This window comes from Dendronephthya gigantea, unplaced genomic scaffold (genome assembly GCF_004324835.1).
Source record: "Dendronephthya gigantea isolate DGI-Jeju-01 unplaced genomic scaffold, DenGig_1.0 000418F, whole genome shotgun sequence".
NCBI classification, from domain to species: Eukaryota; Metazoa; Cnidaria; class Anthozoa; order Malacalcyonacea; family Nephtheidae; genus Dendronephthya; species Dendronephthya gigantea.
This window is the reverse complement of record NW_021163428.1, coordinates 23,862-51,569: the sequence shown is the minus strand read 5'-3', so window position 1 is coordinate 51,569 and position 27,708 is coordinate 23,862. Positions and strand designations below refer to the sequence as shown.

Below are 27,708 nucleotides of genomic sequence, written 5' to 3'. Positions count from 1 at the left end.
TGTTATGTAAAAATGTAATATTTTGGTATGTTGATTTTTTTAAGTTCGTGGTGTATTTCTATGTAGCCTCAGTCTTATCCTAATGGGAATTTTTTTTAGATGTGAAGAGAGGACGGCCAACCGAATTAAAGCTCTAAATGTGCTTTGTAACATATTAGGAACGTTATCTCCACTATATGAGGTATAAAATTTTAGTACTTTGAATAAATTTTAGTCCATTTTTCTAGACATTAGCGATATTATGAATCTTTTTCTAGTTTTATAACTCCTTGTTTTTTACAGGAAGAAATACTTGAGAATTCAGTGTTGCCACATTTAGACCACATTGTCAAAGATCGGGATATTTCTGTGCGGATCCGAGCTGTCCAGCTTCTGGTCGATGTTATTGAATCCTCTGATTCACCGAAAGTTTGCGATGTTTTGCATATAATCGAGAAGGTACTCAATACAATCATTTTCAGACGGTTTCATTTCTCCACTCCAATTTCCCTCTTCATTCGTGATGAGCTGATACTGTACTTCAATAGAAAACTCTTTCTTATCAGTGAAAGCTTCCTGACCTGAACCTAACTATATATCCGCAAATTGGATCGTTTTACACGGGGGTCGTGAATGCAAACGCATCAGTGAAGTAAAAGGATATATATTTCATTTATCAATTCCAGATTGCCACTGTCCAGTTGATCCTCTCAAGCGATACGTTAAGCCGTCATGTAAAGAACATGTAAGGTAATTATAGAGACTGCAAGGTATATGTAGGAACATCTAGAGACATAAAATTACATCTAATCACTGTAATTTGTCTTTGTTGCTGCAGCCTCAGGATGAAACAGCATAGAAAGACATCAAGGAGGCTGTATTAGGATTAGTACGCTTGTTCAAGGTAATGAAGGACATGCAGAGATTGTCCACACATATTCGTTCATTGTGATGAAGTTATTTTCGTGAACAAAAATAAGTGTAATTTAATGCCACACTTGCTTCTCTTTCAGTAATTTCATTCTATTTTTGCAGATGAAATTGTTTCGTAAACCTCAAGAACGAGCCGAACGAATATTCAATATATTAGTGTACCACATAAAAACTCATTATGACAATGGCTATCGGACGTATAATGCATCGGAAATACGGCTTTCGGTAAGGCAAATTCAATTTTATTTCTCGCGATTTTTTATGATGTCTCACATTGTGTTTTCTTAAAGATTCTTCAATGTTTCCTCAGTCTGCGAGCTGACAACGTCTAGGCCTTGTGCAAGACAAAAGTAGAAAAGTTTAATTCACTTCGTATTTTTGTTTGTTCTGAAAGAAAAGGTTGGTTAATGACGATAGTGCCACGTATGTCAGGTATTCTGCTTCCAAAATTCCTTTTCTTGTTTGCGTAATACATTCTCATTTTTGTTTTAGTTCTGCAGAAGATAAGACAAACGGGATTGTTTCACTGCCTTACAGCGAGGCGATGAATGTTATTCTTGTGTGCTTACAACAGGTAAACTTTTCTATCATAATATATCATCTGGCATTAAGTTTCGATTGAAGTTCAACTTTCTTCATTTTCTAGGAATTGGAATGGGAGGTGTTGGATGTTGTTCTGAGGAACTTTCCAGAGGCACTGCAAGATAAAAACTTGATACTTTCTTTAAAGCAATATTTACGTTCAATATCTACAGTCTTCTCTAAAATGGGAAGGGAAGTGAAGTTGTGTACTTTCACACCAAAATCCTGAACTAAAAATTTTACTTTGCATTCAGGTTTCAAATTACGATTTTCTTCCTGGAATATTTCGTGTTCCTAATGATATGCGCCGACCTAATTTGTACGCTAGAATTTTTCCAGTACGGTTCTTATCAATCAGTTTTTTGCATATATCATAATATCTTACCATAAATATACCAAAACCATACCATACCATAACCATACCATATCATATCATATAATCATATCATATAATCATATCATATAATCATATCATATAATCATATCATACCATAACTAACCATAACTAAATCATACCATACGATAACCATATCTTACCATAATAATATCACACCATACCATACCATAACGAAATCATACCATACCATAACTATGCATATCATACCATAATTATATCACACCATACCATAACCAATTTATACCATAATTATATCATACCATACTAATGATTTAATTGGATATTTTATTGTAACACGTGCAGGTATTAACGGAGCTGTGTACGTACCACATTTTTATTGGTCAAGATGAACAGGTAAGAATCTGCGTGACTTTATTTTCAGCAGTTGTCTGTTCTTGCTTAAACGTTGTTGTATATTTCGTCTAGTGTTGTCTAATGCGTATTTGGTTGCTCATTTCGCGACGTTAAGCGTATCTTGTCTCACCATATGTATGTTAGAAATGCCTTCAGTTATGGCAAGGTATGGCTACTTAAAATAGTCTGGAATTTGAGACGGTTTTTTATGTCCATTAGCACTTTGTAAGAATGAAGTTGATTTAAGTAGTTGCAGCGTTTTAGAAGTTTATTTCTTTGGAGATATTTGAAATCGTGCCTTGATAATGTGCTCAGTGAATTTACAGAAACGTTTTTCAATAAACTCCAGCCTAAACGTAACGTCTCTTGTGATGCGAGATACTCCTTCACAAATATATGATTTTTTAAGTAATAATTACTAAATTTTCTGTCCTTAGATTGCTCCCACAATATCTGGAAAAGTTTACTAAACTTTCGCCAAAGTCTCAAGTTGCCATACCACTGCTAGAATTTCCCTCTGGTATGTTTCTTGAAGTTACGTAAATTATGAAATCTGTTACAAAATATCAATGTACCCCCAAAGAGAGCTAGGTTGTGTAAACACACAATCGTATTCGGCGAAAAGTTGGTAGCATTCTTTTAAATCGTTTAAATCGCATTGTAACAGCTTTGTGCTTTGTACAAAAACTTCACAGCGATCCAGTTGAAACAAGTCTTTGGAATATGTTTGCCTTACACAGAATCATCGAAGTTGGCTCAACGCGATAACATCTGAAACTTTTTATTATTGGTTTTGTCAAAATGATTAAAATATAAACGAACTGATATGTTTCACCTTAGATACTCTCAATACACCGTAGCTCTTGCTGATAATGTCATTTCATCCTGGTTTGTCAACTGTCCGCTATTGTTAAGAAAACAATTCGTGCCATTTATTACGAAAGTAAGTCCACATGTCATTCTATTGCCACGGGGATTGCTTGCTGAATTTTCAATAGATATATTTGCAAGAGCGACCAAGTTTTAATATTCTTCTAGTGAAAGCTCTTAGGAACGTATTTGTCATTTCCAGGCTTCTTCAACTGATAGCAAAACTCGTGCAGATGATTCTAGCCAGGTGCCAAACACAAAATTCGATACCAAAGCATCTGACCTTCTTACCAACGATTTAAAGGCCACTGGTACCGTATGCTCAGTACAGAAATCTTGTGACTCAAACATCTTGTGACGACCAGCGGTGGGAAAGACTGAGATTTATGAAAGTTTAATTCCAAAACAACTCTTTGGTAAGCCCATTTATTTTCTCAGTCAAATTGTGCTCTGAATGTTTTCGCCCACAACTTGTCAACGATGGGTCAAACCTGTTCAATGTTTCGGTTGGGCATTCCGTTGGCGGAATGTCAAATTGATATTGTTGTATTTCAGATGATTTATCGGCCGAACTCAATAAAGAAGGAGCCAGACAACGCCTTGAAACTACAACAGAACTTCTTAGCAAGAGCACAGACAGCGTACATTGATTGTAGATCTTGTCAAAGATCGCCTCGCATCGTGTAGAGAAGATGAGGAAACTAATATTGAAGATACCCGGGATGATGTTGAAATGAAGAAAACCGAACTCAAGGAGTCAGGTTTGTAATGTTAAAACAGATCGGCCATTGTTCGCGCATTTACGAAATGAAAAAATTATTTGCCTGCATTTTAGACAGCGCAGAACAAAAGATGCTGCTTACAGAACACGGCAGATCTTCACCCTGGTCGATTTTATTACAAGATTCCGGTCAAAAGTTGAATCTTGGTTCGGCATTTGTTCAACGAACTCGATATTTGAGTCGTAATCCGAGATATGGACCAAGCGCTTTTATGGTAAGAATTTCTCTTCAAACTCGCTTGCATGAAATTTATTTCGTGCAAGAACATTCACTATCCATCCTTACATTGCTACTAACATGACTGGCAGGGGAAGCAGAAAAGAAAGAGATCTTTGATTTAGACTAGGTTTTTCATTTTACAATCGTTTCAGATTGATGTCGTACCAGATTCCAAAGACACTGTTTTACACAAGGAAGAAACTGAAGGCAAGCGAAATTACCTTTGCAATATGGAGGAAATATATATTATAATATGACTATATTTACCTATTTTTCTTTCACAGGAAACAGTCAAGGCTTATTAACTCGTGAAGAGTTTCAAAAGGTAGCAATTTTAAGATCACGAATCATCATCGTGCATTAATCTCAACATCTGTTTAATTTTAGCCTGTTCCTGGTAAATCCCTTCTGGATGCAAGTCCTTTGAAAACTTTTTTGAGTTAAAACGAGGATAAACTTAATGAATCCGTAAGTCAAGTAATAATAATGATAAATTGGTCTTACGGATCATTAAATACTGAGCATTATAAACCGGTAAACTCAGAAACCGGTAATCTCAATTTTGCACTTCGAATTACGTAATTTAATCCTTGTGGTTGAAGGTGAGGACTTGCAACGTTACTATTTATTACAGGGTGACGATAGCGTGGGGAATTCAGGGGTCGGTAGACTTAGGAAAAGACACTCGTAATATAATAGATTTTACAAAATATATCCTCAGGTTTTCCTATGAGTTACAATAAAACCTTTACAATTGTTCATTGATGAGCTCAGAATGTTTCGTTATCACGTGGCCTATGCACGACTCTTAATGGTTACTGTTAATCTGTTGTAACCACCTGCTGTACTGGTACGATGATTATCACATTTTGTTTGATCTTTACCTACCCGGGGAAAACACTCAGCCACGTCGAGGTTATTAGCTAATTCCAACAGCTTGTCGTAGTATTCATTGTGGAATAAATCTACAGAGGCACGCAGTTTTGCCATTTCATCCTTTAAAAGATTAATCTGTTTTATTGATTCCGCAATATCGATTTTTTTTTCTTCTTTAATTGGACCGTCAATGACAAAGTATGATCCAGAACATGTTGGGTGATAATGAGAGCAGCCATAAATTCAAATTTCTCCACGTTGCGAAAATGAGACTGTGCGTCACTATCTAATCTAGGAAATGGCTCTTCCTGCGATCCTCCAAACTGCATAAAATTGAGTGTTTCGTAGATAACTTTGAATGCATCCAAACAACCATCGCGGGATCTTATTCGTTCTACCCATCGTGTCGTGGAAGGCTTTGCGAGCTTGTTACGGGTTAAACCAAACTCTTTCATCTTTTTACTTAGATACTGTGAGCGGATAGGGAAACTGATAAAAAAGCTGGCGATATTTTGTGCCTGACTCAACATATTTTTCACTGGAAGAATTGAACACGCTTTGGCAACAATAAGGTTTAAACGATGACTGGAGTAATGAACATGCAACGCCTTCGGGTTTTTCTCTAATATTCTCCCAGAAATACCTTTTACCTGGCTGGACACAGCACTAGCACCGTCATATCCCTGGCCTCGACAATTTTGAAGGGAAGCCCGACATCTTGAAGTGTACTTTGACTAATGAACGGAATCAAATCCAAAGGCGAAACAGTTCGGTATACAAATGAAAATGTTCTTGAATCATGTAAAACTTCAAATTTATTCAAGGTATGTTATATATAATAATGCATAATATATTTTCGAAATATTATAAATTTGAAATTAAAATCAGTGTCTACCGTCTACTTTTTTGCATATTATAAAAGTAGCAAGCAAATTCAAATGACCATAAACCCGGCATTATTTAGAAATTCAAAATTTTGACAGGATGTAATTTTGTAGTTTTGATAGTTTATAAACCCCAACAGCCAAACAATTTATGATACTTATCCCTATATTGATCATTAAACCCTATAGAATGTATTAAATTATCCAGAAAGTATAAGCTTGGAGTTATCATTAAAAAGTGCCTTGCACCAGGTGAACTATATTTATTCAAATCTATTTACTAATTATTGTATTTTACTAATTTTGTATTTACTAATTATTGTATTTACTAATTATTGTATTTTACTAATTTTGTATATACTCATGTGTATGTTATAATGATAATAATATAAATAGAGTTGATGTTCGCGGTCATAAATGTGTTTTTGGCCCGACTTCGAACTCATTTTAGCCCGAGCGTAGCGAGGGTTAAAATGTGTTCCGCGAGGAGGGCCAAAAACACATTTATGCCCGCGAACATCAACTCTATTACTATAATATATAATAAACTATAAACTATTATTACTATAATATATGTTCAACATCGTCAGCCTTCATCCCCTTAGCTCAGTAAGTCATGCGACATTCCATGTCAGTTCCAGTAATTGTTCATCTCAGACCTTGAAAGAAAAAAAAAAACACTCCAAACACTCCAAACACTCCAAACACTCCAAACACTCCAAACACTCCAAACACTCCAAACACTCCAAACACTCCAAACACTCCAAACACTCCAAACTCTCCATGTCTTCTGACCTGGATTCAAGTTTACTGCTTTTATCATCTTTTTTATTTCACGTTTCCATTTTGAACATGTCCAATTGCAAAAAAGTATCCAGCCGACTTAAAATAGTTTTATTTTTGCAGTTACTTTCCAGAATATACCGTTTGGTTAAGACTTGTGTATTATAGTATATCATAGTTTTAAAACTTCTTTTTCTGTCAGATATTTTCAATAATTAGCTATCGAGACCATCCTCAGTTGTTCGGGCTGGAATACACAAGCGGTCAGCTGAGAAATTACTCGTCTCCCGACAGGTAGTTTAAAAAAGCAGATTTTGTATGAAGCTATATAAAATATTTCTTGTTCTGAATGTTTGTATTTCACTCAATCTAGGGACATATTATTGGCTGGTTAGCTACACGGGGTTAGAGGCAGTGGAAATGGAGATGTTTGTGTAAAAACGACCCCAACGAAGAGACGGTACTGTATGCTTTTTTATAGATGATTGAGCGAAAATTATGGTCAAAATTTTCCTGATGAAAATCTCACACTGCTAGATTGCCGTAAATACGAACCCTCATTTCATTCTCCTCCTGACGTATGGGATCTTATATAACACACAAACAATTACACTTCTCGTCAGGTATTCCTATTATTCAGTCCAATACATCACATACAGCAAAAGAAGAATTGTTTTTTTAAGATGATATATTTTTCAAGGTTATCGTTGGGGTCCATTGTATAACGTTGTGGACGAAGAAGTAGAAAGCAGTCATTTAAAATTCCTCGCTGCGTCTCCAGGTAAAATATTTCTCTTTTTATTTCACTTTAAATTTTTGAAATATCTCCAAAAGCTGATATTGTCTTATTACTGGTTCCTTGCAGGAAATTTAACCGAAGATGTGTAGAGATTTAACTGCAATATTTCCTACAGCGGTCTACTTCATGCAGTCACCCAAGACGTAAGTTGACAATTTCTTATTTTGTACTTTTCTGCAGACAAAATCCTGTGTAGAGAATATTGCATTTTTACTGAGTTTTAATGTTCTGTCAAAATCTGGATTAAGGCTGTTTTCCACTCACGTGTTTTTCATACGCACGTTAGTTTTCTGCATATTTTAGTATGCATTAGTTGACCTAGATTTACAACAATAATCGTTATAAAGGAAGCGAGAATAATTTAAATTGGCAGATTGAAGCTTATTATAATCATAACCATGTACGTACGGACTCGAGTTTACTTGATAGCCGATAGCGTCGACAGCAAATGACATTGAAACGTTTGTATGAATATTTCGAAGTCCTGACAGTATAATTAATATCCCGTAGGTTATTTCAAGCAAATATTTGACTAGCGTCGTCGAACAAGGCCAGTTAACCGCGTCGTGGATCGTAAACTGACCTCAATACAGAAAGTCCCCACTTTATCCAAAATACAAAACATTTTGTTCTAGGCCTCTCAGTTCCCGCCTCGCCGCATATAAGGAACGTTAAGAGGCCTAGGGACTACGCTGCGGTAACTCTGGTTGCTGAGTTGACTGGGTCCGAATCCATGAAATGGTAGATTTGAAATTTTCTCGCCAGAAGTACGGCTGGAATATTAAGTCTTTTAAAATCCAATATATATTTCAAACGATTTTAAATATTTTGTAAGGACTTTTCCTGGAGAATAAAGAAAGACTTATCATTAATGCCATCACAATGCTCATTGCTCACGAAGGTATATCTTTGCCAATAAATATATTTAGTGTTCAACCCTAAAATATACATATTCTGACTGCTATTACCTTCACAGGTGTTCAATATATACATAAAATAGTTAAAATGTCTCGTCTATTTGCAGGAGACCAAAACAAAATATCAGATAAAGATCTCGAAGCACTGTTTCACGCTTTGAGACATTAGGTTGGATCCAAAGCAGGTTTCACAACGCTCACTAGGTGAGAAACGTTTATCTTTAACCATAACACACGCTGTTTACTCAACCAGCTCACTTTCTCTACACCGTGTTTCTGTTTTGTTTTTACAGCTTCTATGAGAAGGTTGGTGTGAAAACTGTGAAAGCTTTGAAGAGGAATAATGAAGCCGTGACTCACGCCGCTGTCGACATGCTGTGTGCTCTGATGCAGGTAAAGAGAGGGCTTTCCTTTAAGCGGCCAAAATGGTCAGACCGGTCATATTTAAATTTAAAATAGAGTATTTCGTTAAGAATATAGTTGCGAAATTTCCGAGCTAGACAGATGCAAGTAACGATATACTTGAACGCAGAGTTCTTGAAACACTCTAAAATACCAGTAATCTGTCTGTACCGAGATCAACAATAGGACCGGTCTGGCCGTTTTTTTCCGTATAAAGGAAAGCGCCAACACTTTAACGATGAATTTCCTGGTAATATGTTGCCAAATCTGTCACTGTCATTAGTGTTACCCCTTTAACTTGCAATCCACATAAACTCAGCCAACTTCGAAATCTGAATGTTAACAGGATCCAATTTTATCGAAACCAATTCTGTTTTTTTATATAGCCAACGCACGATAACTATGACATTCGACAAGAACAGATAAACAAAAGCTCTTTGTTATCCTCTGAAAAATTTCTAAGCAGTTTGTTGGAAATTCTCACGATAAATGTGGTAAGATGTGCGGTGTTGGTTGCCTATAATCTATGCTGAACCCTTGCATTTTATTTTTCCATCCCTCTTGTATGTATATAGCTTTGTTTTGGAAGAGAAATTCCCTTGCAAAACCCAGCAAGTGATTCGTAGCAACTGCCTTTCTTATTTGAACCTCCTTTCTAACTAAACACAAGAAATAGATTAACCATGAAAACTTTTCTTCTATATTCGTTCTACTGGGGTTTTAGTTATAAGTGGATTGCTTGATTTTCTGACGTTTGCTCTGTGTCCTCCTTACAGGTTTGTTCTAGTTGCTTTGCAATATATTAAAATAATACGGGGGTGAAGTTGGACATTCATGTTAAACTAATAGTAAGGTGTGATTGCTTCCAATATTTTGAATCAACTCATGTAGTCTGTTACAATAAATCGACTATTGCATATTCCTCTTAGTGAGACAACAGATGATGAACAGTTTGGGAAATTACTGGAAAAAGTTGCAGGTATGCTACAAAGAAATTTGAGGAGCTTTTCATTCAACTTGTCTTCTTGGTAGTTTATGGCTCTTTGACTGAGGTTGAGAGTTGATTAAATAGCCTTTCTCTCTTTACCTTTTTGGTGAAGTTTACCACGTCCACTAGCTTGACCCAAGCATAGGAGCAACTCATGAAGTCTGTTATTTGTTTGTCTAGAAATGGGTCATTGCATTTATCGATTGTTCCAGGTAGGTTTACGACAAAACTAAATAATAGCCCCAATTTTACCATTTCTTCACTTATGTATGTTTTACTATTGCCCCGCTAATGGTTCTTACCAATCGTGGTTTTGAATTCGTTCCTCAACAATTTCAGCATCCGTCGACAACAATTGTGAAAGGTGCTGGCATGGTTCTGAAGGCGATAATCGAGGTACGTTTTATTCCTTCATTCATCCATTGAGAATTTTCTGCCTTTGACGAACGTCATTTATAACGCTCTGCATTTTTTAGCCGTGATGAATGTACATATTAGTTCAGTTGATATTTAAGAGGTTTTAAAGGGTCTTAATTTTGAGAGGTATTATACACACTTCAAATCAAGCCAGGAACAGATGACGGAAAAATGAGTGAACTATAGATCCTCCAGCAGGAATCGAACCTACGCTTTTTGATGCCGGTGAAATGCTCTTGTCACTGAGGACGTACAGTTGACTCATTTTTCCATCAACTGTTCCCTGCTTGAATTTGAAGTGCGTATAATACCACTCGAAATTAAGACCCTTTAAAACCTCAAGAATATTCCTGCATCGTGTGAAGTGCCTAAAATCATCTGTTGATATTTAGTTTGAACTTCACTTTAGGAAGCTGATGAAGAAACCGCGGCAAAAATACAAGTTCTGGCGCTTGCCGAGGGCGCTCTACCAAAACGCTTACGCATGGCCATGTTTACGCAAAGCACTGATAGACGTTCGCTATTGAACAGGTGCGAATTAGTGTGATAAATTAACAAATTGTTGCAGAGGTATAGCCTCTATTGCATCCGCAGGACCTGAGTTGTATTTTAGCAACATTCTCAGATTCATCTTAAAACTTGTGATTTTATAATCCTCTATATACTAGCCATGTGTAAATAGTTCAATTGAGACTAACAAGCATACTCCATAAGTAATTTATAATCATTATTGTTGGCATAGCATCATCCAACAGCAATGGCATTACTTACGAGAATAATGTTCGTATTAAAGTAGTTATAGTTTTTAATGTCTAAAATATACAAGAAAGTTTAAATGCGAGATTTCCTGTTCATAATTTTTGGTGATTGAGGTGATTCTGACTAACCAATCGTATTCATGACTAAGTGGTATCAACTGCTTTGGTAACTAAACTCCATCATTCATCCTTAAACTGTGCCAACTGCCCCACTGACGAAATAATTAAATGGTAATTCATTCAGAAGTGTAAAACCTTTTTGTAAAGAAAATTTTGTTGAAATTTTGTTGGAAAGTTTTTATCTTTCCTTCAGCCACCAGAGACTGAAGAAGATCGTTTATCAATTCGTGACAATGTAAAGCTTGCAGAAGTACGTTTTAAATCAACAATCGTGTTCCAAAATTTCATAATGCATGCTTGCATGTACGTATAAGCCTGTTATTTCACGTGCTATACTTGTGTCTTAGAGCTCTGGAAAAACGAGGGGAACGTTGAGGAATCAACTTGAAGGATATCTCTCGCATTGGAGGACAAAAATAGGATTCAAATCCAGGAAAGATGTGAGAATTTAAATCCAGTTTTTTTATTAAAAGTAAGTGTTCATATTAAGAAAATGGGAAAATGTTCTAGTCGTTTGAAAGATGAAAAAGCAATGATATTTAAGCGGATCTTTTTTACAGATTCAGTCAAGATCTGACAGCGTACAACCTGATTTGGAATTACAAGGTGAGTCTCGAAGTTAAGGTTAGTTTCCGTTGAAAATATAGGAAATGGAAATGTAATGGAGGATTTCCTGTCGCTATGAGTATAACAAGACAAATTCAATAGTCCTGACCTCTTTCTCTAAACTGTTCTCGTAAAAGAGTATGAAACAATTTCTTATGTTTTCAATGTGACACACGCGAGAGGAACTTCTGGGGCACTCGAATCTGATTTGCACGCATTTGCAATGGAAAAAGATCTGAGTGGAAACTACGTTGTCTTTTAATCACCTTTAGTTTGAAGTCCTGTATGAATGTTTAGCTGATGAACTGAAATAGGTTAGTGATAAGCCTAACTGCTCTAGCTTTTTAACAGTTCTTCATAACGTCCCCCCTTATTCCTCGATAGGAATCAAACTCAGTAACGTATCTCTGCTATCAGGTGACTATTATTTGAGAGTCTTGTTGGAACAAAACGACGAGGAGACGCCGATAACAAATGTGTGAGTCCACGACATTTATCTATCAGGGTTTGCAAATATTCAAACTACTTTCCATGTGCTTTTCTGTCTGGCTTCCCCCTATTCTCTATATTGCTGCACAGTTCACGCAATGTTATTTGTCCTGCAGAATGTAGTAGAGAAGTATAGAATCATGGATGAAACCATTCAAGATTCGATCGACTTTTCTATTTTGTTTTCAGGCTCGAGTTGTCTAACGATCTGTATCACTGATTCCTATTGACAACTAAACCAACTATGAAAGCAATGTGCCTTCAGGTGAGGATGTCGTTTAGCGCGAATGTAGCCATGTGTAGCCTTCGAAGAATGAATTAAACAAATTGGAATATTTCATTCACAGGCGATGACTAAAGTTTATGGAAAATATCACGAAGAGATTGGAGCTTTTAATGACACCAAGCTAAGGATCATCTGTTATTGATCCAGTGTTACTGCAGGAGCCTGAACTAAACTAACTTTATTCATACTGTTTCGTATTTTTAGCATTTACATGAAAATGGCATCACTAACAGGGATTGGAAGGTAAGCACGCCCTAATTTATTTATCACTACTGTCTTTATATCCTAAACTTTAACGACCATAATTTAACTTTTTCTTCTCTAGCCAGAAAATGTTTTATTGTGTTCCTCGTATGACGAAACGCTTATAAAGGTTTGTGTCGGTTGTGCATTGAACTTGTGTTTAAATTGCCCTTTAAATTGTCTTTGAAGAAACCATTCGATGTGACCATTGCCAGCAAATCCTGGAAGTCACTATAATCTCAATTCCGAGTTTTGTCCGTGATTTCGTTTTATGAAAGCAGAGCGCATTCTGCAAACGTTTTAGGTTCAGTTATTTCTCATTGTTACAGATCTCAATGATAACAATTAATTTTTTCGATCAGAATTCCTATATGGAAACACTCTGTGGTACACCAAGTTACCTCGCTACCCAAATGTTAATCCCGTAGCCTGAAGAACGATCCTACGAGAAATCGTGTGACTGCTGGAGCCTGGGAGTTATACTATATGTTTGGTATGCCATATACTTCAGTTTACTCAAATTCACGTAGTGAACACGATTTGTAATAAAGCTGGAGGTAGCTTAACCTCATTTCAAAATTGGAGTACGTCAATGAAAAGTTAACGTCTTTTAGACTTTCCGGATCTTCTTTATTTTCAAAGCAGGCAAATAACCCATTGGAGAAACAAGTCAAAGAAGGGTCGTATAAATTTCCGAACAACCTCTGGAAGAATGTTAGCAGTGAAGCTAAGGATCTTATAACAAAACTGCTTACTGTTGGTCACAGAAAATGCATCACGGTTTCAGAAGCTCTGGAACATCCTTGGATGAAGGTGATGATGAAATTACTAACCGCCTTATAACACCCCGCATCTAAGATTTTTCAAAATCGGCTGACCTTTTTCGTCTGAAGTCCCAGCTTTTTCGAATTGTTAGAATTAGTTTGGTTGAAGTTTAGAACTGATACAGCTATCCAGCATAAATAAAGTCAGTTTAGTTCAGGTTTCCTCCTGTAGTAACACTGCATCAATACGGGATGACCCCTACTGGACCTCCATGAAGGACAATTTAGAACTGATAGAACTATACGGTATAAATAAAATTAGTTCAGTTAGGAGAGAAAGCTTTTAAAAGTGTTAGATTGATCCACGATTTAACAAGTTTTTTTTGTCTTTTGTAGGATAAAGAAATGATAGAAAAAGCAGAAAAAATGATAAAACCGACCGTGGATGGAAGATCAATGTCTCCGCCCTTATAAAAGGTATGTTGAAAACTACGATACTTGTCCCGTTCTTCCGTCCAATGACCCTTATTTTCAACTCGCAATTGCAATGAAACATTACATGTTTGCAAGTTACATCGAAATTTAACCAGCTTTCCGAAACAATCTCAAGGCGCTGTTACACTACGCAACTTTCCTTGCAAATTGCAAAACCATTCTACTCCTGAGGCATCTAAAGTTGTCAAATACGAACATCTATTACGATCTGCTAACGTTTCCTTAGTATTTCGAACACTCTTTACAAATTAACATCCTTCGGAATTATAATTGCATTGCAAGTTGTAAGGAAAATTGCATATTGTATAGTAGCGCCTTCAGTAAAGTTGAAAACTCACCGTGCAATGAAACATTGCATGTCGGCAAGTTAAAAGGCAGAAAATAACTGTCACCGTACATGGTGAAGACTGGCCGACGGTCACGTTCGCAGACGAGGCTCTGCGAGCAAATAAAATACTCAGTGGCGAAGCCAGCACGACAGTTTAGCAGCATGACTGAAAATGCTTCATGTAAGATCACATCACTAGTTATTCCGATAAATAAAAGAACAGGGGCCGGTTGTTCGAAAGGTGGATAAGTCGCTATCCAACGGATAACTCACTATCCAACGGATAAGTTTTATCCAGCGTGTGATTTGGGTTGCACGAAGCTTGTATAACTTTAACCAGAGGATAAAAATCGCTATCTACCGGATAAATTTATCCAAGGTCCGGAGGTGGTTTAAATCCACTATCCAGTGGATAAATTCAAAGATACAAGGTAACACTGTAAACATTTATATAAAATAGGACAAAAATGCAATATTCCTCTTACTGTGTTTCAACAAACTAATACACATCATGATTGTATTCACTATATATTAAAAATGTTTTCGAAGTGCAATTTGTCGCAGCAGCGTTTCACGTTGCCTACACATTCCGTTCGACCGGCGATTTTTTGGACATCCTCGCATTTATAACAGGTGGTAAATTTACTATACGCTTCTAATCAGTTTATAAACGCGAATATGCAAAGAAAGATTCAACCTATTCCAAGGAAACTTGCTAATATCTAAGTAATTTCATTCACGAACATTAAAATAGTGTTTCTAAATTTGCTATGGACCGAAAGGCAAAGCGTTGCAAGGTCAAGGAATAAAATTGCAATGTGTTTAATTAATAAAATCACTATGATGTGAAGTGCAAAGTTCGAGCAAATCACTTGTTCAAGCCTTTTCCATTCAGTAACTATACTCGAGAATTCGTAATGATTATGAATTCAATGTTGTAAATGCTTAGCAACAGCTGACGTTGTGGTACGAAATTTCAGAATAATCTGTTTTCTTCTGGTAAATTTTAACTTATCTATTGGGTAGCTATCCACTTCACTATCCACGCTTCCTGCAACGCGTTTTTATCCAATGGATAACTATCCAGATTTATCCGTTGGATAGGACTTATCCGTTGGATAAGTTATCCATCTTTCGAACAACCGGCCCCAGTTCCATACCTATACTTTTGTACGTGTGAAACTTTTCGCTTGATTTTCTTTTAATTGTGAGAATCCGACCGTGCAGCAAACATTGAAATAAAGCGATAACACTAAACTTGATTGTGATAGCCCTGAGTATATACCGCTATAATAGCTTTGTTCCTCATAATGATATGCTGGATTCCTCGTCCAGGTATAACTTCTAAAACACGCCTTATTTTTACTTGTATTCCAATGCACCTAAGTTAGTAAAAAACCTGACAAACCCGCTGGTAGGGTGTAAAGAATTTATTTCTAAATCAAAAACTCGCTCTTACATAAGCCACTTATTGAAAAATTTTCGCTATATATTTCAGTCAGATGGATCTCTCAGTCATTTCTCATTCCTTAGTGAACAAATAGTATTTCAGTGAATTGCTAGAACATACCTGAAAAACAGCTATAAACTTCAATTCTCAAAGATATGTTGCGTACCATGTCTTTGGATGAATGCGGATGTAAAGCGCGGTTACAGTTGGTGATAGGACATTTTCCACCAGCGAGTCTCTAATGAAATGAATAATTTGTTAAACAATTAATCTTAATCACACATTAAAAGTTATATATGACCGCATGGAAATGATGTGATGCATATAACGTGACAGGGTAATCTGTAGAAGCCTTGCTTATTAATCCAGCTAACCCTGACTAGTCCATTTATTTTGTAATGATCGAATTTTTGCCCGTCGGAACTACAGGACACAGAATAGGTCTTCACCCACTAATTATAATCACGACGACTTTGAGTGAAATCGCTCCGACAAACATCTTTCTTGCCGAATGCATTTGGTCCTGGTTATTTTTCCGTGCAGACCAGGAAGCTGCCTCATTTAAGCGACCATGTCCTGTCGACTTATCCGCATTCCCAACACTTGTTGCTATTATCTGGGATGTTATGTGTCTTCAGTACGTGGGCCAATAATTAGTATCAATTATCTTCTGGCACCAAAACACCATCGAACAATCATCAACAAAAATGAAATGATAATGCATATAATTTTGCCATACACGGCTCCTCCAGAATTGAAACCAGTCGAGGTACAGCGTTATTTCCATTGATTTTGTGAAATCTTTACTTGGGGGTTAACATCGAATTTTATCACATTCCCATATAGGGGAATTACTGAATAAAAAATAATGTCCAACAGTCCTAATATGACATAATAATAAACTGAACATATACCATGTAGCCTGCAATATTTACCTTGCTTGGTATGTCAGTCCATCAAATCCATGTATGGCACAGCGATGGATGGAGGTGTAGTCAGTGATAAGAGAAAGGTAATAATTGTTAGCAACTCCTGGGTTGCCATACTTTATTTGATCTAAAATTGAAACACAAGGAACAAGTAAATTATTATATTATTGTCCAGGGTTGTGAGGCTATCAGCATTGTGATATCCCAGGTTCATGCGTACCGCTACCATGGGACAACATTCCTTAGCGAACAAATAGTATTTCAGTGAATTGCCAGAACATACCTGAAGAACCGCCATAAACTTCAATTCTCAAAGATATTTTGCCGTACCAATTCGACTCTATATGCCATAGAATCTACAATTGAGATTACAAGAACATAACTATCACACAATTGAAACTATAATTGTATATGAATCACAAGGGCCTATACAGTATAGTAACAGCATGTATTTTTGACTTCTATAACACAAGAATATACAGAACAAAATGCAGGTTGTTTTCTTTCATATTCACATAATACCCCCAACCCCTGACAGTTACATATATATTGGTAAATGCAATTACATAATAGGAAAGGGAGAAAAAAAATCTATTTTTTATAACACCAGTGAAATATTGTGTACGCATAATACTTAGCGCTATGACCCATGCTGTCATGCTTCCATCACCAGATATCATGAAATCATCTTGGTTTTTTAATGTTGAAATTAATCCGTTTAATTTAAAAAGCACAAAAATACCACCAAAATATAGCTCGAAAATTTCTAATCAAGAAATTAATCAATATTGCTGTTAACCTGACACTGCAGTGCAGCTCTAAAAATCATATCAAATTAGGATTACAAAATGGAAATATAACTCGCCTTTGGAATTTCGTTATTTTCTTCGTTATTTTTTATCCTGTCGTCTTTTAACCGTTACATATAAACTGTAAAGGCATTAGTTATCTTTTCTGATAGGATTTAAGTCAGGATGGGCAGAAAAACTCGAAAAATATAGATTTTTTTATTTGTTATTGTGTATAGCGAGGCGTTGCTCAGCCGCATGCACAAGTGGTTGTCGCGTGAGGTTAGAGGTGTCAAAAACGTAATGTTGCCTACCCCGTGGGGGTAAAATAAGCCCAGAAATCGATTTCTGGGTAAAATTGTCCCTAGAGGTCATAATTGTCAAATTTTCGCTAATATGGTGATAATTATATGCACATTTTCGGGTTTCCGTTTGTAAACACATTTGTTGGAAATATCACTACAAATCGCCAAAGCAACTGTATTTCGAGTAAAATATATGAAAATATTGATCCCAATGTAAGCTACAAATATTTGGAGGTTTTTAGGCGAGATTTTTGGAAGGCTTTGCGTATTTTTGCTTCTCTAACATTCAATTTAAAAAGTACAAGTTCTGCAATAAATATCTTGGCTTATAGGAAAGCTTTTGAAATGAACTAAAGTTATACAAATAGGTAAATGTTTTTTCTTTAAGATAATACAATTTCTAGTTGAATTGATAAAACACTTCCAGATAAAACCGAAATTATCTGTGTGCGCCGTTTACGACCGGACAGCAATGAGTTTAGTGGTCTCATATTTATTAAAATGGGTGAAGTATTCGCAGAGTAATCACAAGTTTAAATGAGCTTACCACTTTGAAATATCCTCTGATCGGACGTCTAACTGAGAGGATCCCTTAAACATCGAGAATACTTCATTAACAAGTGCCGCATTCTGTCCTGTTTGAGAAGGTACAAGAACTTCATCTTGGGTATTGGTTACTCTTTGCTCCGTTGGAAGTTCCATTCTGTTGTATGAGGACAACACTTGTAGTTGGTGTGATGAAAGGATGCAGATTGTCCGTTGGATGTTGTGCTTTTGTATTTGAGACGGACCACATTAGATATCAGCGCAAAATTGACACATTCATGGGATTCGAACCCATGAACTCCTAAAAAGGAGTATCCGCAAAATGTGTTCTTTGTGTGGCCAGGAAAAAGAGAGAGCTACAGGGCTTCTCCCAAACCGACTGGCAGACAATACGAAACGTAGAGGACAAGACAGTACAACACAACACAACACAACACAAAACACACAACCGACGACACAACATCCAACAACCCACAACCCACTAACTCTGTAGCTGAAACGACAAAAAATATGGTGAGTTGTTCCTAGAAAATGAAGCATCACAATTAGCATGAAGGCAATTGCTGGCTGGGGTTTAACTGACGGCATGGATATGGGGTGGCTTCTTAGGGTTGGATACTGAAACTAAACTACGATCGTCTTTGTCTGAAAAACACAAAAAAAAATTATTAGTAGCTCCCTAGAAAACGAAAAGCAAAACACAGTTAGACAAGCAGTGAGCCGTGTTTCCAGATACGGGGACAGAGATTCTTAGCTAACAGCGGGGCCACGGGGTCTACTTCTATTTAAAAAATTAATTATACATACCTTGATCCTACCTAAAGAAAGAACTCACTTACCTGAGAAAAACGGTCGCAGACGGCTCTGTTTTATAGCCTGTAGGCTCTTGCATAATTCAGCAAAATTAAGACAACTTGATTGGTTATTTCTGTACACAGGTCAATTTGTCATTGGTCAATTTTTGTACTCCACGATTGGTTCAATAAAAACCAATCAGATTGGTTAATCTATATTCAAAATTTGATACCGTTTCTTTGATATTTGCAAGGTGATTGCACAACAAATGTTCGATTTCACACGTTTTGGAGCATATTCCAAGCCAATGTATCACAGTATGAGTGTATTTGTTCGATTATTTCTCTCATGAAGTTCACAAGAAATTACAGTTCAATCATTATTAAAAGGCTTTATTCCCCTACCAGCTTTAGAACCCCATCGAACAGGAAAGTCGGAATTTAAAAGGCAAGTAAATCTTTCAAACTGTTGTAGCACTTGAATTCTGTGGTACATTTAACTACTGAACCTTTCAGAATATTGTAGAATTGGGCATGGCATGGAATAATAGTAAATATAGCAAACTGACAAATTCGCAAATGTAGTAAATTTCAAGGCTAAATATTGCAAATTCCAGTGGAAATACGGCGTTTTACCGCCATGCATACATAGCTATTCACAGCTACGATATTCACGTGTTGTATATATTCAATATTACACATCAAAGCGGCCTAATTCTTTGGATATTGCCCAAATGCAAACGAAAGCCGGTTGCAGTGGTTTAGCTCACATATTCAGGATTATTTTGATATCTTTAGCGTCAAAATCAAGCCTTTAGAAGATTTTTGCCCATTTTTTATATAAACATACCTGATGATATGAATTATCGCATCACCGGCAATAATATTTCACAATAATAAAAATTTCGGGCCAAAAGCCGAAAATCTGACCTAGGTCCGATTCGAGCTTGCCTTAAGCACGTGATTAGCAATGATTATCGCTTAGAACTTATAAAATGCTCTTTCTTTGATTATTTTGCACATACTACACCAAGAATTACTCAGAATTAAAACAGAATGATAACATGTCAAATTCTAGACATTTTGAAGACAACAGAGACCAAAAAAGCGAAAAAATATGGAATTTCCAAAATATATCTTGCAATGGGTGAGTAATTTCAGATAACAAAGCAAGCTATTATTTTAATTCTTGTTTTCACGTATAATACAAATGCAGGTTATAACTATATGCTGGTTGGAATATACTATTCAAAGAATCGTTTTAACCGCTATCGTTTACTGGTATTCCGGGGTCTTTAGCCCAAATACTTGCTGAGATATTTAATGTTTTTCTTCTGTGCGACAATATTGTCAGGAGTAATAGCCTAATAGGGACCAGACGGGAATTAGATATTATAGTACTTGTATATAATAATTGTAGGAAAAAAATATTCCCTGTGATATATCTTCATAGGAAAAAGTATCAAAACGGATTATTTTCAACATTAAAAAACCAAGATTATCTGATGATATCTGGTGATGGCAGGCATGACAGCATGGTTCTTAGTGCCAACTACTTCGCAGGGCCACGTGTTATGCCTACACCATATTTTGCTGTACAGTTCCATCATTCATTTTACACTGATGTTATATAAAATTTTTTTTTTATTCTCCCTTTCCTATTATGTAATTGCAGAACGAATATTCAATATATTAGTGTACCACATAAAAACTCATTATGACAATGGCTATCGGACGTCTATTGCATCGGAGATACGACTTGTGGTAAGCCAAATTCAATGTTATTTCTTGCGATTTTTCTATGATGTCTTACATTGTTTTTTTGTAAAGATTCTTCAATGTTTTCTCAGTCTGCGAGCTGACAACGTCAAGGCCTTGTGCAAGACAAAAGTGGAAAAGTCAAATTCACTTCGTATGTTAATTGTTCTGAAAGGAAAACGTTGGTTAATGATGATAGTGCAAGGCATGTCAGGTATTCTGCTTCCAAAATTCCTTTTCTTGTTAGTGTAATACATTCTCATTTTTGTTTTAGTTCTGCAGAAGATAAGACAACCGGGATTGTTTCACTGCCTTACAGCGAGGCGATGAATGTTATTCCTGTGTGCTTACAACAGGTAAACTTTTCTATCATAATATATCATCTGGCATTAAGTTTCGATTGAAGTTCAACTTTCTTCATTTTCTAGAAATTGGAATGGGAGGTGTTGGATGTTGTTCTGAGAAACTTTCCGGAGGCACTGCAAGATAAAAACTTGATACATTCTCGAAAGCACTACTTACGTTCAATATGTACAGTGTTATCTAAAATGGTAAGGGATGTAAAGTTGTGCACTTTTCACACCAAAATCATGAACTAAAAATTTTACTTTGCATTCAGGTTTGAAATTATGATTTTCTTCCTGGATTATTTCGTGTTCCTCATGATATGCGCCGACCTCATTTGTACGCTAGAATTTTTCCAGTACGGTTCTTATCATTCAGTTTTTTGCATCTATCATAATATCTTACCATAACTATACCAAAACCATACCATACCATAACCATAACCATACCACATCATATCATATAATCATATCATATAATCATATCATATAATCATATCATACCATAACTAACCATAACCAAATCATACCATACGATAACCATATCATACCATACGATAACCATATAATCCTAAAATTATATCACACCATACCATACCATGACCAAATCATACCATACGATAACCATATCATACCATAATTATATCACACCATACCATAGCATAACCAATTTATACCATAATTATATCATACTATACTAATGATTTAATTGGATATTTTATTGTAACATGTGCAGGTATTAACAGAGCTGTGTACGTACCACATTTTTATTGGGCAAGATGAACAGGTAAGAACCTGCTTCACTTTATTTTCAGCGGTTGTCTGTTCTCGCTTAAACGTTGTTGTATATTTCGTCTAGTTTTGTCTGATGCGTACTTTGGAGATTGGTTTGGTTGCTCATTCCACGACGTTAAGCGTATCTTGTCTCACCATATGCATGTTAGAAATGTCTTCAGTTATGGCAAGGTATGGCTACTTAAGATTGTCTGGAATTTGAGACGTTTTTTATGTCCATTAGCACTTTGTAAAGAATGAAGTTGATAACTCTTATATCGGTAACTCTTGCTGATAATCTCATTTCATCCTGGTTTGTCAACTGTCCACTGTTGTTAAGAAAACAATTCGTGCCATTGATTACAAAAGTAAGTCCACATGTCATTCTATGGCCACGGAGATTGCTTGCTAAATTTTCAATAGATATTAAGAAGTGGTGTTTAAACTTTATACAGCTTAGGCAGTGTTGTTACATAAACTTGTCCATTTCATGTTACATAATTTTGCTTATGCAAGCTCGTTTTCAATCATGTCCTTGTGTATTTCTTTAGAGTCTTAACAACGCAGATATATCTTCAGATGCTGCAAACCCATACCCTTAGTCACTAATCCCTCCACCAAATTCCATTCACTCCCAAACTCCCTTGAGAAATCAAAGGAAGACTCAAGCAACACACTTAGTTCAGAGATGATGGAAATCGTGGGTGATATGATGGTCAAATACATTTTCTTCTTATTTGACCCAACCAAAAAGGTCTGTATGTTGGTTTCGTATTTTTCTGCACTGTGTTTCAGGGAAGATGACTATTTTGTTGTTTTTATAGGACTGCAGTTGTTGAACGACTCCTGCACAATGGAGCGTCAAGAAGTTGGTTGCTTGGCAATGTGTTGATCACGGTTACAGTCAACAAGCAGGCAACTTCGAACATGTCATGCGCATATTGTTCGGCAGGAAAAGTGTTTGTGTGAATGATTCACTGCAGAAGGGCACGGAGCCTGAGGTTTTAAAAGTTGAGCTTAAGAGAAACAAAAACGAGGCCTCAATTAGTCAAGTAAGGAAAATTCTTTCAGTATCATTGTTTAAATTGGCATACACTGTCTGCCCAGCGTATTCATGCTTAAACAACAAAATATATTTGCAAGAGCGACCAAGTTTTAATATTCTTCTAGTGAAAGCTCTTAGGAACGTATTTGACATTTCCATTGATAACGACAGTAATATCGTGTGTTTGAACGTTAAAGATGAACTCAGGGATATTCTAAACAATACAAATTATGGCCCTAGAGTTATTTCCGATAAAAACCTGTCGAAGTTGGTTCGTCATATTGCAATGCATGTTAAATAAATTTGGTCCGTAACTTAGGGTAATTTAAATGTCCGGATGTGATATTGACGGTATACGAATGTTTTTCTTTTTAACATTGCGTCAGTTATTCACCAAAATCAGAAGAAAACTACAGATACCTAGGCTGTAATTGGTTACAAAGAATACGTCAGATCAAGAGGATTCGAGCTAGAGTTTCTCATGCGGTACCGGAACAATATAGGTCGCTAGACTTAAGGAAAGACGCTCGTAATATAATAGATTTTACAAAATATATCCTTTGGTAATTCTTATGAGTTGCAATAAAACCTTTACAATTGTTCATCCTTCACTGATGAGCTCAGAATGTTTCGTTATCACGTGGTCAATGCACGACTCTGCCCTGGAGGAGGAACCCAATCCGGATATAAATTACTTTTTTATCTAAAGTACTTCACGGAAATGCCTTCAGTTGAAATATGAAGAAAGTCGGGCTGAAGTTTCAAAGATTTTATGACGCGAAGTTGAATCTTGGTTCATCGTTTCTTCAACGAAACGGGCACTGATAAGACTTCACAGATAAGATATCACAGTGGAAGCCAGTGCTCTTTCGCTGTAGCTTGCCTAGCGGCACAGAGGTCTCAACAGATGGTAGGAAATGACAACAGAGAGCGAACATGATAAAATTTTTATGAATAAAATTATTCCGAAAATAACAAAAAAGATCAACCTGGTTGGGTGACATCTAGAGGTCTAATTTTATTCTTTCTCCAACTATGAGATTTGATGTGAGCCTCATTTTTGTTTCTTCTGTCCATCTATTATTTCTTGAAAACAAATACCATGAAACATGGTTCAAAATATTGAGACATTTATAAGCACGATGTTTGTAGAATACTTTGCAACGCTTAACAAAAATCCGTAACTGGTATTTTCAATTTGTGTTTATAGCTTCAATCTCGTTCTACCGCAGTTTCCGATAGCACAAATGAAAGGTAGGATACATTATTTGTAATTTAAATTTTAATCTAAATTTGATGAAGTATCGTATACCTCAAAACCTTCAACACCACTTTGCTGGTATTACTAATTGACGCTCAGAAAACTTCGAAACATTAATTTTGCACTTTAGCGAGTTTCGAATTATGGAGTTTTTTATTGCTGAGAGAAGAAGCACTGGCTGAAGCCGTTGCTAGATCATTCCTCATTTTTTTCATTTTCAGTAATAATCAGTATTATTCACTCGCATATATTTATGTATCTTTCTCTCTGTAGTGGCATTCGCAAGTAAGTGAAAGGAGTGAGCCGTTTGAACCCATTCTTACTTACGGTCACTTATTGAAAATTACTAGCTATACTATTTACAAAAAGTGCTGAAAGACTTCTCTTTAGGCCTCGACTGAAAACCATTATTCCATTGCACTCTTTCATTCATCTCTATAAAAAAAAATCACTTTATATTTTGAAACATCTATGACATGAAGAGAAAGTGCAACATTTGGAGAGAAAAACTCACCAAGTGGAAAATTATCAAAGAAAGCCAAGTCAAACCTTCCCAACCTTAAAATTTGCAACCCGTCACCAGAGTTGTCGATGGGAATTAAAACATTTGTTGAAGTTTGCAAGTCGATTGTATTGCTACAAATATCACGAATATTTTTTTTTTTAATTTGTTTTTATTCTAATATCCATTCTACTTTACATATTTCAGTATAAAGTTGTTTTGTATTGACAAGCAATTGCTTTTGACTTACAGATGTGATTTACTACAATATTGAAAATGGCTTGATTGACGAAGGTGGACTTGGTGGAGTTGTTGAGGATTATGCCATTGCAATGGCGACATAATTGATGAAATCAATGGCGAAAAGAATTCTTTAGTCAACTAGAGTCGTGTTAGAGTACCATGTTTAGAAGGCGCTTGCGACGGACGACGAAAAACAGCGATTAAATTTGCAAAATATGGCTGAAATTGTGTTTTAGTGGGGGTTAAGTGAAATGAAATATGTCGTATCGCAACAAAACATCGTTATTTCTTTGGAAATTTATAATAAATATATTAAAAGCATTTTTTTCATAATATGGCGAACATTTTTAGAAAATAGAAAAAATTAGACTTTTCCGGGTGAATCAGTAATTTTATGCCTAATTAGCAGTTGACCTGGAATGGTAAACATAATTTGCTTGTAAAATATAAAACTGATGATAATTTCACCCTCCAGTGACCACCCCTAAAAGCAACCATTCTGAACCATATAAGCAATTCAGAAAGACTGTAGCTTTGATAATTCAGGATTTAGAGCTATGGCGGTTATGACCGCCATGGTCATTTTACCCGAAAACAATTGAGATAACCTGTTTTGCATGAAATGCACACAAACTCCTTTACAGGGCCTTGACTAGTAAATATACCTGAGTTACACGGGCTGTTGATATCACAATTGTTTATCTCTTCCCGCACTTGCAATAAATCACATCATTAGCAGGGGATGGGTTAACTTTGCAATTCCGGACTTGACTTGATATGTTCATATCAGAGACAAGTCGGTATTGGAGAGGTACATATTAAGACATGTTTACATTTTCAATTGCTGCTGCCATCTTCTTCTTTTGATATATGTGAACGAGTAGATAAGTTATGGATTTTTCTGATAACAGCACCGATTTCATGTATTGAAATGCAACGCTCAATACCCTACACACAACTAGTAGCGTAGTAAAATTCAAGATAAATGGTACGATAATTTATTCAGCTTTAGAGAGATTACATGTTCTGACGTTTTGGGTTCATTACGAGAGCTAAATCCCAACAAGGCTACAGGACCCGATATTATACCTCCTATTGCTTAACGAAAGATAGCAGAAGAAGTCTCTACTATGCTTAATGCTAGCCTCCTCCGCAAGCATATCTTATGTATTAATATTAGGCATTTATATTTCGCTTGGGTTTGCGGTGTCGGGGAAGGCGAGGAAAAAGTGGGAGAGATCAGCAATTTTTTTTCTCGCTCCCCGACAAAGCTAACCAAAGCCAATTATAAATGCCTAATATAAATACATAAGAGATGCCTGCGGAGGAGGCAAGCTTAATGCATTATACAATAAAGTAATCCGACATGGAGTGTGACCGTTGGACTGGAAACGGCATGAATGGATTTCAGTGCACAAAAAGGGCGATCGCCTTTCCAAAACCAATTAGAGCACCGGTTACCATACTGATAACCGTTGACAAAATTTTCGAGCATCTTCTTTGAAAGCAATTGAGTGAACTGACGGAAAAGATCTTTGACAACTTTAATTGGTAAAATACGGAAATATAGCCATGCCAAATTGCCATATTTTGTATTTCGCGCGGAAATTGAGTAACTAATTTAGTTACAAACTTCCAGCCGTAAGATTCCGGCTTTTCTCTATCCTTGTTTTAACGATTCCGGCTTTCCTCGTTCCTTGTTTTAAAGATCCCGGCTCTTCCCATTCTTTGTTTTTAAGATTCCGGCTTTTCTCATTCCTTGATTTAAAGATTCCGGCTTTTCCCTTTCCTTGTTTTAAAGATTCTGGCTTTTCCTATTCCTTGTTTTATCGTCCCCCGTTCCCTTCCTCGATTCCCCGTAACTGGTTTTAAGGCTAGTTTCCACTCAGGAAAAATCTCCTTTGGATCGGAATGGACAGTAAAATTTCTTTTGTCGCTGAGTTCTCAGGCGGCGTTTATACAAAAGAAACTTTTTCGTCCCCTCCGATCCAAAGGAGAATTTTCCTGAGTGGAAACTAGCCTTTAAAGATAGCCCTTTTCCGCCCCTCCCTTGCATATGAACTAACCGCTAATTAAAAATTTTTGCGCTGTCACATGACCAGCCTTAACCAGGGTTTTCGCCGCAGCGTGGGTCGTGGAGCGTAGGTAGAATAGCCTGGCCTGCGAAGTTGGAATATGTCAATGTACACACACACCCGAATTACGAAAATTGCACTTGTCAGCAAATCGTCACAAAGGTTTAGTAAAATGTCACGTACCCTCAATATTCCATTATGAATAGGAAAGTTTACTTGAACGAGATCTGCATGTCTTCGGTTATTTGATGCAAAAATCAATTCATATGAAGAAACATTGGCGTTGAATTAAAATCGTATCATCATGCACATGGGATAGAAACTTCGTCTTAATTATTAAGTCGTTTTTTGGCTTCAGTCGTTTTTTGGCATAAAATGATAGACAAAAACATGATTATCTTTAATTTAATTTCAAGATCAAACAACGTTTTTTGGATCAATATTTAAATATAAGTTACGCTTGTGTTCCTTACAACGGAAACAAGACCACATGAATGAAACAGCTCACAAATTTTATAAATCTAGCAACATCTATTGTTTGCTTTACTTTAGTTTATTGAAAGGTACCTGTTACTGTTTCAGGAAAGTAGCGGTAGTATATTTACTGTGTTTTAGGCAGAAAA

The 27,708-nt window shown here is 36.2% G+C and overlaps 4 long non-coding RNA genes across 6 annotated transcripts; all 4 read left to right on the top strand.

Annotated features, from left to right (window-relative positions):
• Positions 1–3,174: 3,174 nt before the first annotated feature.
• Positions 3,175–3,850, top strand: LOC114543215. Its single transcript, XR_003689929.1, has 3 exons — positions 3,175–3,188; positions 3,318–3,531; positions 3,671–3,850. It is a non-coding gene; the product is annotated as an uncharacterized LOC114543215 (long non-coding RNA).
• Positions 3,851–5,545: 1,695 nt separating this feature from the next.
• LOC114543214 lies at positions 5,546–6,901 on the top strand. Its single transcript, XR_003689928.1, has 3 exons — positions 5,546–5,816; positions 6,066–6,128; positions 6,862–6,901. It is a non-coding gene; the product is annotated as an uncharacterized LOC114543214 (long non-coding RNA).
• A 5,203-nt stretch (positions 6,902–12,104) lies between these two features.
• On the top strand, positions 12,105–12,546 carry LOC114543212. The gene is made up of 3 exons (XR_003689924.1): positions 12,105–12,144; positions 12,345–12,420; positions 12,503–12,546. It is a non-coding gene; the product is annotated as an uncharacterized LOC114543212 (long non-coding RNA).
• A 585-nt stretch (positions 12,547–13,131) lies between these two features.
• LOC114543213 lies at positions 13,132–19,531 on the top strand. Of its 3 annotated transcripts, XR_003689927.1 has the most exons (4): positions 13,132–13,177; positions 13,327–13,497; positions 13,845–13,925; positions 19,492–19,531. It is a non-coding gene; the product is annotated as an uncharacterized LOC114543213 (long non-coding RNA). The 3 variants fall into 3 exon arrangements; XR_003689925.1 differs by lacking the exon at positions 19,492–19,531 and having other exon boundaries at positions 13,845–14,062; XR_003689926.1 differs by lacking the exon at positions 19,492–19,531 and having other exon boundaries at positions 13,138–13,177; positions 13,330–13,497; positions 13,845–14,062.
• Positions 19,532–27,708: the final 8,177 nt, after the last annotated feature.